The following is a 15,514-nucleotide window of genomic DNA, read 5'->3' on the forward strand; positions in this document are numbered from 1 at the left end:
AGAAGGAGGCAGAGCTTACAGTGAAACCCAGACTTATTCCAGAGCCCGTGCGTGCTCTGAACCATCATACTTCTCCAGGGAACGCGACACCAGCTTCAGATTTAGGAAGAAAGAGAAAACGTTTATATGTATTATATTTGTAAGAGAGTGATAAACTGAAATATGCCTCTACATCGTGGCAAAAGAAAAAGAAAAATAAAAAGAATAATGTTTCTAGAAGCATCCTTAAATTATACAAAATTACACACACTGTGAGTTTTGGAAAATTTAGAGCATCACAGAGTAAATTGCATGGGCCTGGTGGAATGGGCTTGTTCTGCTACTGAGCAGCTGTGTTATCCTGGGCACATCTCTTCCCCTCTCTGGGCTTCATCTGTTTCCACATCTTCTTCCAGAGGCTCCATGAATGTGTTTCCTTTTGGATTGCAAAAGCCGTGGCAGTTTGTATCAAGCATAGTCTTTTAGCGCCCTCTACTGTCCAGTTACAGCACTGTCAGTGATGTGGGTTAGAGGGGAAGGAAAATCAGCCTATGCTTGAAACAAACGGTGAGCAGTGAAGGGCAGCTACAGGGGAAGTCCATGATGTAACGCAAAAGCCAGTCCTGTTCCAACCCATCAAAGACTTAGAAGTCCTGTTGACCCTGCCCGCACAATTTCAATTGTTTCCGACCTGCGTTTTCCTGTGCTCATTCACATGCCGTCTGTACACCCACACACAGCACCACCTCTATTTTCACAGCATCACGTTGTATGGTCAGTGCCTGTTGACACATCTGTCTTTTTAAGCACGGGGCCTGCGGTTACTCACCTTTATTTTCTCTCTCTGCCTCATGGGATAGTGTATGACACACAGGCCCTCAACTGGAGTTTACTGCATGGATGAGCAGAGACAGGAGGGAATGAATCAAGGAAAGAGAGAGCCCTCTGGGAAGAGGTTGAGGTGGGAGGAGCAGGGAGCGTGGGAAGTCCTGAGTTAGGAACTAGTGTGCCTCAGGTTCAGCAAGGTTCCCTGCTGATCTCACGTTGCACTGGCATCTTTTCAAAGTCGGAGTGTGGATGGGGTTTCATGAAGGGGACAAATGGAGGGCTTTTGGGGTATTGCTGGGGTGCTGGATACATGGTGTGCTCATCTTGGAAAATATATTCAGCTATACACCTGTGTTCACTTAAAATTTGCACATCTTTCTGAATGTATGTTGTACTTTGATGAAAAGCTTAGGTAAATCTAACTTGAGAGAGGGGTGGATATGTCTGCTTATGCCTTGCTCCAGAGGTAGAGGCAGGCTGCTGAGTTTCTTTCAAAGAGCTCACTCCATGTTCTGTCTTAGCGTCTGATGGCCCAGCTCTAGGGAAACCCATGTGACCAGACGCATTGGACTCTATCGGTGTTTGACACTCTTGCCCACTCCCTCTTTCTTGAGATATCTCCATCCCTTGGCTTCCAGGACTCGATGTTTTTGCTCTGTATTTGGCTATAGCTCCGTCTCCTTTGTGGGCCTCTCTTCCAAGAACATTCCTTGAAGTTCCGAAGGGTTCTGTGCTAGGCCTGCCCTGTTTCTAATTGCAAATTCTCCCTGGATGATCTCATCCCCTCTCATGGCCAACCCTGTGTCGATGACTCACAAATACATATCTCGAGCCCATCTCTCTCTCCTGAGCTGTGGACCACTTATCCAATTGTTTCTTTGACATCTTTGCTCAGACATCTCACTGGTAACTCCACGCGCCATGGATGGTGTCCATTTCTCTCTGCACCCCTATCCAAAACCATGTTCCTCCTTATGTGTTGCTTATTTCAGTGAATGGCTCCACCGTCTATCTGGGGGTTGGGCTTAATTCCCTGTGGAAGACTATATTATTGTTCAGCAAATCCTCACTCCCCCTTTCTTTCCATCTTGAAGCAGAGTACATACTTCCATACCTCACTGACTTTGGGCTTGTCTGTGGGTCTTGCTTTGAATAAAGGAATGACCACGTGGCCGTTCCCAATAGAGGCTCTAGTGGCACTGTGCTGGGAGCCGCCTGTGTTTCTCTTCCGCTGGTTCTCCTGCCACCTGTCACGAGGAGAGCAGGCCACAGATGGCTGCTGTTCCTTCAGCCTGGTGTTTCAATGGCAGACATGTGGGGCAGACCTGAGCGACCTGGAGCCTAGAGCTGAGCCCAACTGAGTTGGGTTGAGTTCAGCTGACCCACAGACCCATGTGCAAGAAATAAATGTTTGTTACTGTAAGCCACTAAGATTTCTAGACTTTTCCAACTACTCACTCCCCACATTCGACCAAGACCTGTCAATTGTACCTCCTACCTTTGTCTTGATGCATCCAATGCCACCGTTTCCCACTGCTGCACCCTACTCCAGGCTCTTCTCATCTCTTGCCTGGACGCTTGCAAGTCTTTTTGCTGGTTTCCTCACATTCGATCTTGTCCCCATTAGTCCCATCTCCACACCGTAGCAAAAGTGATCTTGCTAAAATTCAGGTCAGTTGTACCCATTCTTTAGGCGTTTCAAGGGCTTGCCATCACATTTAGGAAACTATCCACGTCCATGGCACTCAAGGCCTTTGACCCTCTGGACGCTGCCATCTCCCTCGCCCCTCACTCACCCCTTCTCCTCCATGCTCTGCCTACTTGCACCTCTTCCAGCTTCATAAGAGCCCCCTGCTCTTTCGTGCCCTGGGCCTTGGCCATGCCTTCCTCTCTGCCTGGACCACAGTCTATTTCCCTTGCCCAACTGCACGTGGATCGCACTTCTCATCCTTTATGGGTCAGCTTAGGAATGATTTCCCTTGGAGAGTCTCCTCTGATTCCCACTGTTCTGGATGAAATCCAATTGCTATTTGCTCCCATGGCACCCTGAGCTTTTCCTACCCAAACACATATCAAGCTATTTTCTCACTTTAATTTGCTTGTCTTTTCCACTGGACTTGAGCTCCCACAAACTCAGGGACTATATCGAAATTGTTCATCCTTACATTCCTAGTGTTTAAAAAGTTGCCTATGCTCATTCTTTCAGTTCAAATATTGTTTGTTGAATAAATATTATGGGAAAATAATATGAATGGGCTAAAGAAGTCCAAGATGGAAACAAAAACCACAGAAGGGACTCAGAGAATGTCTAGTCTCATTCTTTCGTTGTACAGATGGGGAAATTGAGGCTCAGAGAGGGCTTGACTACACCAAGGACATGGAGGCTGTTAGAGGCAGAGCTGGAATTGGAAGGTTCTGATGGGACTGCCTGGGTTTTATTTGTTGTCTGATCTGAGGAATTTAAATGGTTAATTTAGGTTCTTAGGACCTGCAGTATTAGCATCACCTGGGAGTTTTTTTCGATCAGGCCCTGCCCTAGCCATACTGAATCAGAATCTTCATTTTAACAAGACCTCCAGGGGCTTTGTAGATACAATAAAGTCTGAGAAACACTCATTTCAGTGACCAGGGGGACAGCTAATGTGGCTTAAAGGCCATTCCAATTCATGCAGGAAAGCCAGCTGGTACAGTGGGAAAGAAAACCCAGCCGAAATGTGGTGGCATTCAGTTCATGCTGTAAATCAAAGGCCAAACGTGTGGGCCCCTCACCTTCCAAAGTTCCAGATAGTTTGGGAGTCCAGGACCTGGACCGATGAGGGAATAATGGTTCAACTTTAGGTGAGGTGAATGAAGGGGGCTTGCATAAAGGGAAACTCCCAGAAGCCCAGCTGACCAGCAGACCTGATGCTGCAAATTTACAACTTTTGAACCTGTAAAATCTAAAAAGAAGTTTAATAAATATTTATTTATTTACACAAATAATTCTCCCCATGCTGCTTGAGGTGACGGTGAAAGTGGTATACTCCTACCCTGCTAGTGACATTGTCAACTGGTGCAGGCTGTTTTGTAAACACTGCAGCAATATGTAGCAACAACTACCACATTGTTGATCTCCTTGGACCAAGTAATGCCATTCACAAGAAATAATCCTAAGGAGATCATTCAACAGAAGTGAAAATCTATATGCATGAAGATGTTTGCTACAGGTGACAGTGGAAAATACTAAATAAAAAAGGGAATGATTGAGCAAATTAGAATATGGTATCTTCACGACCATTTAAATTTAATTATAAAGTAGCTACTATGTCTTACTTCATCTGCTTGGGGTACAGTGGTGGTGAATAGCCTGGTCCCTGGGTGTTTGATTCTGGCTCCACCATTTACTGTATGATCTTGGGCAAGTTTACTTAACCGCTCTATGCCTCAGTTTCCTCATCTGTAAAATGGGGATAATAACAATACCTACTTATAGGATTGTTGTAAGGATGGAATGATTTAATTTAATTAAAGTGCCTGGAATAGCGCCTCTATAAATTTGTGTTACTATTATTTTTAAGAGTCAAATTAAATGGCCTGATACTCTCACTCCACCTGACACAGGAATGCTTTTCCTGCATCCTCAGGGCCTGACCTATGATAAGTCCAAGACCCCCGGGGATGTTCCCTCAGTCCTCCTTGGAATCAGCCTGGTTTTCCAGCCTTGTGGAGAGAAAACAAGAGAATTTGCTTGGCTGGCCTGTACATTGTATTCTTTGTGGCTCTGTTGCTGTTACGGTGTTGCTATTGAAACAGGTGATTCAGGGGCCATCTTGAATTCTTCCTCCCTCAGCATTATGCTGGACTGTGGTAACTCCACCCTGTATAGGCCTTTAGTACACACAGACACACACACACGTGCACACACACACAACCACCTTCTGTAAGCCACTCCCCCAGCGCACCTGAGTTCTGGTTGCTGAGGCTGAACAAGGTCCCTTTTTTCTTCTCCCAGCCCCTAGGTCTGTTTACATTTAGTGCCCTAGAATGGCATACTTTTCAGTAGATAATCCTACTTGTTCCGATGATAATAATAGCTACCATTAATTGAAAGCCAGAAGTGTGCCGGCCAGGTGTTCTGCTGTATTTTTACAAACATCAGTCCTTAGAATGAAACGATGAGGCAGGCACCTAAGAGGTAAGTACCATTGTTTCTATCTTACTGGTAGAGCCTCTGAAGCACAAGCATGTTATGGGGTTTGCTGGAGATCCACAGTTTGCAAGTGAAAAATCTGAGATTTTAACCCAGATTTGTCTAACTCCAAAGCCCACACTCAGAACCACTACCCTAAACTGCCTCCCTACAGAGGGACATAAGCAAGAAGTTTATGATAAATGGTAACTAAAAAAGTAAAAGGAAAATTGCATCACTACAATGCATAGAGTTGTGCAAAAATATGTCTGCATGTAGACAAAGCATTGAGAATATTTGCTGCGCAAGGGCCATAGGGTTAGGTATGATTTTTTCATTTTAAGTAATTTCCTTTAGTGACAGTGGCTGTATAGCCTTTACAATTTGAAAAAAGCTACCCTCCATCTGCAAAAATGACTGCCTCTAGGCCAATAGGTCTCAGCTTTGATTGATCATGAGAATCACCTGGAGGGGCTTTTAAACGTTACCCAATGCCTGGGCTCCACCATAGATGAATAAATCAGAATCTCTGGGGGTTGAGTCCAGGCAGTGGTATTTTAAGAGAGTCCTCCCATTGATTTTGTGTGCAACTAAGATTGAGGAACAGCTTCAGGGAGAAGCTTCACCTTCCACTCTCCTTCCAGAGAATCTAGCTGCCCCATAGTCTGTGACCCGGTGCTAATTAACTCAAGCTTTTCCCTCTTCGCCCAGGAAAAAGCTAGCAATATGACTTCCCCCCGCAATCCTTTTAGTAGATAGGCACTGAGAAGAATCTTTGGGTGGCGGAAATATTCTGTATCTTGATTGTGGTGGTGGTTAGATGACTGTATACATTTGCCAAAACTCACTAAACTAGACTTAAAATTGGTGAATTTTATTATGTGTAAATTATACTTCATTAAGCCGGTGTTTAAAAAGGTATGAATATTGGAAAGGAAGAAGCAAATCATTATTCACAGAAATCAATATTCATATTGTGATTGATTAATTCTACTTCCTTGTGAATTAATTCTCTTTCTTTACATTGGTGCTCTTCTTCTCTAGTCCTGGCTTTCCTCAAATATTTGGCAATTCTTGGCTGCCTTCTCTTCTATGACTTTAGAAACGTCTAGTAAGCTTATGAAGGTTGTAGATATGGTCCGAGTCCCTGCCTCCCATCATTGTAGGGGAGATAGGCTGACTGCTGGTGCTTGTCATCTAGTATGGAGGTTCCTTCTCCTCCATCCCTTGAATTTTCTAGGAAGCTGGGGCCTCAGAATCACACTCAGTGCTCCCACCTGGGAAAGATGCTGCCATCTGTTTCTTGTTATAGGTGAAGGAGGGGGAAGGGCTATCAGGTCTAGCTGCTTCTCAAAGTGGTTCTCAATTATGGTCTTTGAACCAGCAGCCTCAGCATCACCTGGGAATGTATTAGAAATGCGAATTCTCAGGCCCTGTCTCAGATCAACTGAATCAGAAACTCTGGGGTAGGTTTCAATCTATACTTCAACCTGCCCTCCAGGTGGTTCTCAAGGTTGAGAACCACTGTCTTGCCGAGAACCCCAGTTAATTTCCTGGACAATCACTCTTTCTCTTCCCTGATCCCTTTTCACAGCAGGCACTCTTGCAAGTATTTCAAGCTGAGGTTTCTTCCTTCCTGTTCCACCTTCAGTCCAATTCCAATTGCTTTCTATCATTCAGAAGTTCCCCACATTTTCTGGGGGATTGGTAGCACCTATTCTTGCTTTCTAGTGTTCCAATGGATTTTTATTTTTATTTTTAATTGTGGTAAAAAGCATATAACCTATGTGCCATCCTCATCACTATCTCAAGAACTCTTTTCATCTTGCAAAACTGAAACTCTGCACCCATTAAACAACTCCCCATCGAATGGATTTTTAAAAAACATACTTTTTGTCTGTCATTAAATGGAATTTTGGGTGTATATTGAGGTCAATGCATGTGCTCCGTATACCATCTTTCTAAAAAAATTGTGGTTAAATATATATGACAAAATGTACCATCTCATCCATTTTTAGGTCTACAGTTCGGTGTCATTAAGTACATTCATATTGTTCTGCAAGATCACCACTACCCATCTCCAGAACTTTTTCATCTTCCCAAACTGAACTCTGTGCCCATTAAACACCAACTCCCCTTCCTCCCCTGCCAGCCCCTTGTAACCACCATCTACTTTCTGTCTCTGTAAATTTGACTGTTCTAAGTACCTCATATGAGTGGAATTATGTAGTATTTGTGCCTTTGTGACTGGCTTACTTCACTTAGAATAATGTCAAGTTTCAACCATGCTGTAGCATGTGTCAGAATTTCTTTCCTTTTTAAGGTTGAATAACGTTCTGTTGTATGTATTCACCACATTTTGTTTATCCATTCATCGGTCAAGGTACACTTGAGTTGATTCCACTTTTTGGCTATTGTAATAATCCCACTATGAACATGGGTGTACAAATATCTCTTCATGTCCCTGCTTTCCCTTTTTTGGAGCATATAGCCAAAAGTGGAATTGCTGGTGCATATGGTAATTCTAATTTTAATTTCTGGAGGAATTGCCATGCTGTTTTCCCTAGCATCTGCTCTATTTTATATTCCAACCAACAGTGCACAAGGGTTCCAATTTCTCCACGTCCTTCCAACACTTGTTATTTTCTTTTTTTTATCATAAATGGGTGTTGAATTTTGTCAGAAGCTTTTTCTGCATCTATTGACATTATCATATGGTTTTTATCCTTCAGTTTGTTAATATGGTTTATCACATTGATTGATTTGCGTATATTGAAGAATCCTTGCATTCCTGGGATAAACCCCACTTGATCACGGTGTATGATCCTTTTAATGTGCTTTTGGATTGTTTGCTAGTATTTTGTTGAGGATTTTTGCATCTGTGTTCATCAGAGATATTGGCCCATAGGTTTCTTTTTTTGTGACATCTTTGTCTGGTTTTGGTATCAGAATGAGTTTGGGAGTGTTCCTCCCTCTGCTATATTTTGGAAGAGTTTGAGAAGGATAGGTGTTAGCTCTTCTCTAAATGTTTGGTAGAGTTCGCCTGTGAAGCCATCTGGTCCTGGGCTTTTGTTTGTTGGAAGATTTTTAATCACAGTTTCAATTTCAGTGCTTGTGATTGGTCGTTTATATTTTCTATTTCTTCCTGGTTCAGTGTCAGAAGGTTGTGCTTTTCTAAGAATCTGTCCATTTCTTCCAGGTTGTCCATTTTACTGGCATATAATTGCTTGTGGTAATCTCTCATGATCCTTTGTATTTCTGCAGTGTCAGTTGTTACTTCTTTTTCATTTCTAATTCTGTTGATTTGAGTCTTCTCCCGTTTTTTCTTGGTAAGTCTGGCTAATGGTTTATCAATTTTGTTTATCTTCTCAAAGAACCAGCTTTTAGTTTTATTGATCTTTGCTACTGTTTCCTTCATTTCTTTTTCATCTACTTCTGATCTGATCTTTATGATTTCTTTCCTTCTGCTAACTTTGGGGTTTTTTTGTTGTTGTTCTTCCTTCTCTAATTGCTTTAGGTGTAAGGTTACGTTGTTCATTTTAGATTTTTCTTGTTTCTTGTGGTAGGATTGTATTGCTATAAACTTCCCTCTTAGAACTGCTTTTGCGGCATCCCATAGGTTTTGGGTCGTTGTGTTTTCGTTGTCACTTGTTTCTAGGTATTTTTTGATTTCTTCTTTGATTTCTTCAGTGATCTCTTGGTCATTTAGTAGCGTATTGTTTAGCCTCCATGTGTTTGTATTTTTTACAGTTTTTTCGCTGTTATTGATATCTAGTCTCATAGCGTTGTGGTCAGAAAAGATACTTGATACGATTTCAATCTTCTTAAATTTACCAAGGCTTGATTTGTGACCCAAGATATGATCAATCCTGGAGAATGTTCCATGAGCACTTGAGAAGAAAGTGTATTCTGTTGTTTTTGGATGGAATGTCCTATAAATATCAATTAAGTCCATCTTGTTTAATGTATCATTTAAAGCTTGTGTTTCCTTATTTATTTTCATTTTGGATGATCTGCCCATTGGTGAAAGTGGGGTGTTAAAGTCCCCTACTATTATTGTGTTATTGTCAATTTCCCCTTTTACGGCTGTTAGCATTTGCCTTATGTGTTGAGGTGCTCCTATGTTGGGTGCATAAATATTTACAATTGTTATATCTTCTTCTTGGATTGATTCCTTGATCATTATGTAGTGTCCTTCTTTGTTTCTTGTAATAGTCTTTATTTTAAAGTCTATTTTGTCTGATATGAGAATTGCTACTCCAGCTTTCTTTTGATTTCCATTTGCATGGAATATCTTTTTTCATCCCCTCACTTTCAGTCTGTATGTGTCCCTAGGTCTGAAGTGGGTCTCTTGTAGACAGCATATGTATGGGTCTTGTTTTTGTATCCATTCAGCCAGTCTATGTCTTTTGGTTGGAGCATTTTAATCCATTTACATTTAAGGTAATTATCGATATGTATGTTCCTATTACCATTTTCTTAATTGTTTTGGGTGTGTTATTGTAGGTCTTTTCCTTCTCTAGTGTTTCCTGCCTAGAGAAGTTTCTTTAGCATTTGTTGTAAAGCTGGTTTGGTGGTGCTGAATTCTCTTAGCTTTTGCTTGTCTGTAAAGCTTTTGATTTCTCCATCAAATCTGAATGAAATCCTTGCTGGGTAGGGTAATCTTGGTTGTACGTTTTTGTCTTTCATCACTTTAAGTATATCCTGCCACTCCCTTCTGGCCTGCAGAGTTTCTGCTGAAAAATCAGCTGATAACCTTATGGGGATTCCTTTGTATGTTATTTTTTATTTTTCCCTTGCTGCTTTTAATATTTTTTCTTTGAATTTAAGTTTTGTTAGTTTGATTAATATGTGTCTTGGTGTGTTTCTCCTAGGGTTTATCTTGTATGGGACTCTCTGTGCTTCCTGGACTTGGGTGACACTTTCCTTTCCCATGTTAAGGAAGTTTTCCACTATAATCTCTTCAAATATTTTCTCAGACCCTTTCTTTTTCTCTTCTTCTTCTGGGACCCCTATAATTCGAATGTTGCTGCATTTAGTGTTGTCCCAGAGGTCTCTGAGACTGTCCTCAATTCTTTTCATTCTCTTTTCTTTATTCTGTTCCCTGGCAGTTATTTCCACCATTCTATCTTCCAGCTCACTTATCCATTCTTCTGCCTCACTTATTCTGTTATTGCTTCCTTCTAGAGTATTTTTCATTTCAGTGATTGTGTTGTTCATCACTGTTCGCTTGCTCTTTAGTTCTTCTAGGTCCTTGTTAAATGTTTCTTGTATTTTCTCCATTCTGTTTCCAAGATTTTGGATCATCTTTACTCTCATTACTCTGAATTCTTTTTCAGGTAGGTTGCCTATTTCATCTTCATTTATTTGGTCTTGTAGGTTTTTACCTTGCTCCTTCATCTGTAACAAATTTTTTTGTTGTTTCATTTTTTTTTTTTTTCATGGGTGGTGCTGTATTCCTATCTTACTGGTTGTTTGGCCTGAGACGTCCAGCACTGGAGTTTTCAGGCAGTTGGATAGAGCTGGGTCTTGGTGCTGAGATGAGGACCTCTGGGAGGCCTCACTCCGAATGATATTCCCTGGGGTCTGAGGTTCTTTTAGTCCAGTGGTTTGGACTCGGACCTTCCACCACAGGAGCTTGGGCCCAACCTCCAGCCTGGGAACCAAGATCCTGCAAGCTTTGTGGCTCAGTAAAAAAAAAAAAAAAGGAAGTAAAAAGAACAGTACAATATCAAAGAATATAAAACAAAATAAAATTAGAAAGATAAAAAATATATTAGGAAAAATAAAGCTATAACTGAAACAACTGCAACAAGGGAAAATAAAACCACAGCAGAAAAAAAAAGGGAGGGGGGGTTGGGGAACAAGCCAGAAGGAGAGATCACTAACAAAGTATAAAGAATAAAATAAAATTAGAAAAATAGATTTATTAGGAAAAATAAAAAAGAATCAACAACAATGAGTCAACAAGGTAAAACAGAAGCCCAATCTAAAAGAGGAAAAAAGAAAAGCAAAAAAAAGCCTTGGCTCTTGGGGCGGAGTTTAGGTGGGGGGTGGAACTCAGGCAGGGGCGGGGTGTTGGGTGGGGCGGGACCTAAGGGGGTAGAGGGAGTGACATTTGAGTGTGGGGCGGGGCCTAGGCCAGGCATGTTCAAGCATGGGGCGGGGCCTGTGCTGAGGACCTACTCCGGGAAGGGGTGAGGCAGCACGTGGAATGGAGGGCCTCTGGAGTGTGGAGTGCCGGAGTTTGGAGGTAGGGCCCTGAGTGGGGTTTAGGCCAAGCACGGTTGGAGGGGGTCTCAGAGGGTGTCTCCGAGTGTAGAGGTGGGGCCCTGGGTGGGGGCGTAGGGGCGGGGCTTGGGCTCTGCACAGCAGGAGGGAGGCTCCGAGGGCAGAGGATTAGGCCGGGGAGCCCAACAGACTCCCTGGTGCCTAAGTGGACAGGGAAAGCGCTGGCCCCGCTCCCTTCTGTTCCTTCGTGCCCCTCCCCCACCATCTCCCCCAGGGTCTCCCCTGTCCCTGCTGGACCCCTAACTGTGGGTGGGTCCCATTGGCGTAGGAATTCCTTCCCTCCCCCAGCTGCCCCTCAGGAGTGCCAGTCTAGAGGTCCGGCCTTTACTTTTGCTCCCCCTTCCCTCCCTCCCTCCCACTCCCTCAGGACCCACGCGGCTGGAGGGGGTATCAGTGGGCAGAGGATTAGGCCCAGGATCTGAGCAGGCTCCTGGGGGCCCAAGTGGGCAGGGGAAACCTGGCCACGCTCCCTTTGGATCCTCTGCCCTCCCAGTGGTCCCCCAAATTCCCTCTTCGGATGTGGGATCCCTTCCCTCCCCCAGCTGCCCCTGTGGAAGTGGAGGCAGGTGCCAGTCCCGTCCCGCCTCCACTTCTCCTCCCCCATCACTCCCCCCAAGTCCCACGTCCTACCGGTCCCTGGGGATTCCTTTCATCCCCTTAGGTGTCTGTGGTCCCCCATTGGTGCCCAGTAGGTGCGCCAGTTGTGAGGAGACGTGAATTCCACGTCCTCCTAGTATGCCATCTTGACTCCCCCCACCTTTTATTTTTTTTATGGTAGCCATTCTAATGGATGTGAAGTGGTATCCCATTGTGGTTTTGATTTTCTTTTTTTTTTTAAATTATTTATTTATTTATTTTTGGCTGCGTTTGGTCTTTGTTGCTGAATGGGGGCTATTCTTCATTGCAGTGTGTGGGCTTCTCATCACAGTGGTTTCTCTTTATTGCGGAGACCTGGCTCTAGGCGCGCGGGCTGCAGTAGTTGTGGCACATGGGCTCATTAATTGTGGCTTGTGGGCTCTAGAGCCAGGCTCAGTAGTTGTGGCGCACGGGCTTAGTTGTTCTGCGGCATGTGGGATCTTCCCGGACCAGGGCTTGAACCTGTGTCCCCTGCCTTGGCAGGCGGATTCTTAACCATTGCGCCACCAGGGAAGTCCCCTGTGGTTTTAATTTTCATTTCCCTAATTATTAGTGATGTTGAGCATCTTTTCATGTGTTTATTGGCCGTTTGTATATCTTCTTTGGAGAAATATCTATTCTAGTACTTTGTCCATTTTTGAATCAGGTTTTTTTTTTTGTCCCCGAGTTTTAGTAGTTCTTTATATATTCTGGATATTAATGCCTTATCAGATATGTAATTTGCAAATATTTTCTCCCATTCTGTTGGTTGCCTATTCACTGTGTTAATAGTGTCCTTTATTGCACAAAAGTTTTTCATTTTGATGAAGTCCAATTTGTCTATGTTTTCTTTTGCTGCTTGTGCCTTTGATGTCTTATCCAAGAAAATCAGAGGCAAATCCAGTGTCATGAAGCCTGTTTTCTTCTCTCTATGCCGTCTTGATCTAGCCTCTAATGGCGGTTTCTATTTGTCTGTTAGTTAAACATAAATATCTATCTTTCCCCCACCCTGCCCTTGTCATGAGCATGACTGTTTAAAACCTGGCAATTTTGCTATCAATCTACAATATAGATACAGCTGCTCTCTGATGAAAGGCTAAGACAAGCTGGAGTAAGTTCTGAATGACCTTGATCTTAACCCTCATCACAGTGAAAGGGACTGGTGAAGAGTAGAGTAGGTGTTTTTGGAATCAAAAGGGCCTCACCCCAAATCTGCCTGCCTCTGCCACTGCTAGCTGGGTGGTTTGGGGCAAGTTCTTCCTCTTTGAGCTTCAGTTTTTATTTTATTGTTTATGTTTAAAATGGGGATAATAATACCTACCTTGAGGTGCAGTTGTGGGAATGACAGATAATGTGTATACATGTCTGGCTCTTGGAAGCTGGAAGCCCTAATTATTAATTATTGCTGTGTTAGACTTGGTTGTCACCCAGTACATCTCCTCTACTTGACCACTAGCCCGTGAGCACCTCCAGGGACCAGTGTAGCACATCTTCATTTCTGGATCCCAACACTTGGTCCCAAGCCTAGTCAGTGGTAGGACCTCTGTAGGCCTTTGTTGAGTGAATGATTTGGAAGGTGAAAAAACATTCCCTTGCCGCCAGCCTGAAAGCCACATCCCTGTCATGGCATATGGGTGTGAACTTGTGAGTCTGAGGATTCACGTGAAACACATTCTTGCTCTTGGAATGTATTTCTTTCCACATATGGATGCCAAACGATGTCCAACTTTTCCTCTCTCCTCTTCACTGCTACTGTTTTTTGTCTACTTTCCAGGTGAAACTGATCCTGCATCCCAGAGGGAATTTTGGAAGAGGTTTCGGTGGAGGTGAAAACCAAGTGCCTGAATGGTTTTATTGCTGAAAAGTCCTGAGTCTGGGAAACCTCTCCGTCTTGGAGTTTCCCTCAGAATGAAAAACAAGGGGAAGCTGACTGGCAGGTACACGGACAAGACAGAGATCTTTTGAATTCCCAACTTTATCAAAGTTTGGTTTGATAGATTCTGTACGGTTCGGTTAGGTTACATTGAATTTGGTACTTAGATGAGTATGGAGCAGATCAGATTTTTGTTCTGGTTCCATTCAGATTTTTATTCTCTGTGCAAAGTAATACCATTGGCAACTTTAAAAAAGTTACAGCATGCAGTATTTCTTGACATGCTAAAGTGGCCAACATTGAGACTGAGGAAATACATGTATTAATTTTGGATCATAGTTACTTTTCTAAGCCTATTTTTGGACTGCAGTTTGCTGTCATCAACACCAAACCTTCCTCGGTGAAGTATTTTCTCAAAGACAAGTCTTTATGAGTAATCATCAGAGAAAGGAAGCAGGTTAATTTTACCTTGAAAACTCTGTTGGGTGCCAAAGCTGGTAGGATGTGCAAAAATACAGGCTTGAACTGTTTCAGAAGTGGATTTTAAAAGAATTGTGGCTAATACTTTTCATCCCAGTGACTATTTCTGAGTTCAGATTTAGTGGAAGATGATTGTGATGACTTAACAGAAACATGTCAGACAGGTATTTTATATCCTGGTATGTTCTTTATGCTCTCTCACTGGGCCAGCAGACTCCATACATCTCGTTCCCACGGTCTAGACCCTCCCTAGTGTTGTCAGCCCACCATTGACAACGTCCAGTTTAAGACACAGATCTGAGTAAGTCATCCTCCTGCCTAAAAATCCTCACTAGCTATCCCACTTCTCCCAGGATGAAGTCTGAAGACATCCCAGGCTTGTGTGAGCTGATCCTCCGTTGAGCTGATAAGCTTGCTTCCTGGCCCTTTCATAGCCTTTTTAGAACCCTTCACTTACTCACATAACAAAAAATTAGCCATTTCAATCTAAACAAGTTAGTGGCATTTAGCACACTTACAATGTTGTGCAACCACCACTATGATCCAGTTTCAGAATATTTTCATCACCCCCAAAGGAAGCCATGTACACGTTAAGTAGTCACTCCCTATTGCCCTTCCCCCAGCCCCTGGCAACCACCATCCTACTTTCTGTGTCCCTGGACTTATCTGTTCTGGACATTTCATATGTATAGAATCATTGTGTGGAATATTGAATGGAATCATGTATAATATATGACCTGTGTGTCTAGTTTCTTTTATATAATACAATATTTTTGAGGTTCCTTTGCATGGTGACAGTACAGTATTAGAAATTCATGCCTTTCTATGTTTGAATAATATTCTATTGTATAGATATAGCACATTCATCTGATGGTAGACATTTGGATTGTTTCCATTTTTTGGTTATTATGACTAGTGCATGCACGTATGTGTATTTGCTTGAGTACCTGTTTTCAATTCTTTTGGATATATAGCTAGGAGTGGAATTGCTGGGTCATATAGTATTTCTATGTTTAATGTAGAAGAATTGCCAGACTGTTTTCTTCCCTTTTCTCTCATGTTTCTATAATACAATATATTCAAGAAAATTTCTACTGTAGCACAGTTATAAGATACCTTTAGTTATGACAGGCTGTATATGTATCTGACAGCAGGGATTAGATCTTATTTATTTGTGAATCTCCAATACCCGGTACAGGGCTGCACAGAGAAGGTACTCAAAAGGTGTTTGTAGAATTGGATTGACTATAGAGGGATTATATGCAGTTTTATCCTTGAGG

The 15,514-nt window shown here is 42.7% G+C and overlaps 2 protein-coding genes across 5 annotated transcripts in view; one reads left to right on the forward strand and one right to left on the reverse strand.

Moving 5' to 3' along the window:
* The window catches only part of PTPN3 (protein tyrosine phosphatase non-receptor type 3), a 147,273-nt gene that overhangs the window by 129,950 nt on the left and 1,809 nt on the right, over positions 1–15,514 (reverse strand). The gene's annotated exons all lie outside the window — the stretch shown is intronic.
* PALM2AKAP2 (PALM2 and AKAP2 fusion) overlaps positions 10,448–15,514 on the forward strand; it is a 615,632-nt gene continuing 610,565 nt past the window's right edge. For both annotated transcript variants that reach the window (XM_089913542.1, XM_022579084.2), the window contains exons 1-2: positions 10,448–11,228; positions 13,656–13,818. The gene's annotated coding sequence lies outside the window, so the exon portion shown is untranslated. The remainder of the gene's footprint in view (positions 11,229–13,655; positions 13,819–15,514) is intronic.

This window comes from Delphinapterus leucas, chromosome 6 (assembly GCF_059928025.1).
Source record: "Delphinapterus leucas isolate spDelLeu-1000000601 "Yukka" chromosome 6, BTC_Dleu_Yukka2, whole genome shotgun sequence".
NCBI classification, from domain to species: Eukaryota; Metazoa; Chordata; class Mammalia; order Artiodactyla; family Monodontidae; genus Delphinapterus; species Delphinapterus leucas.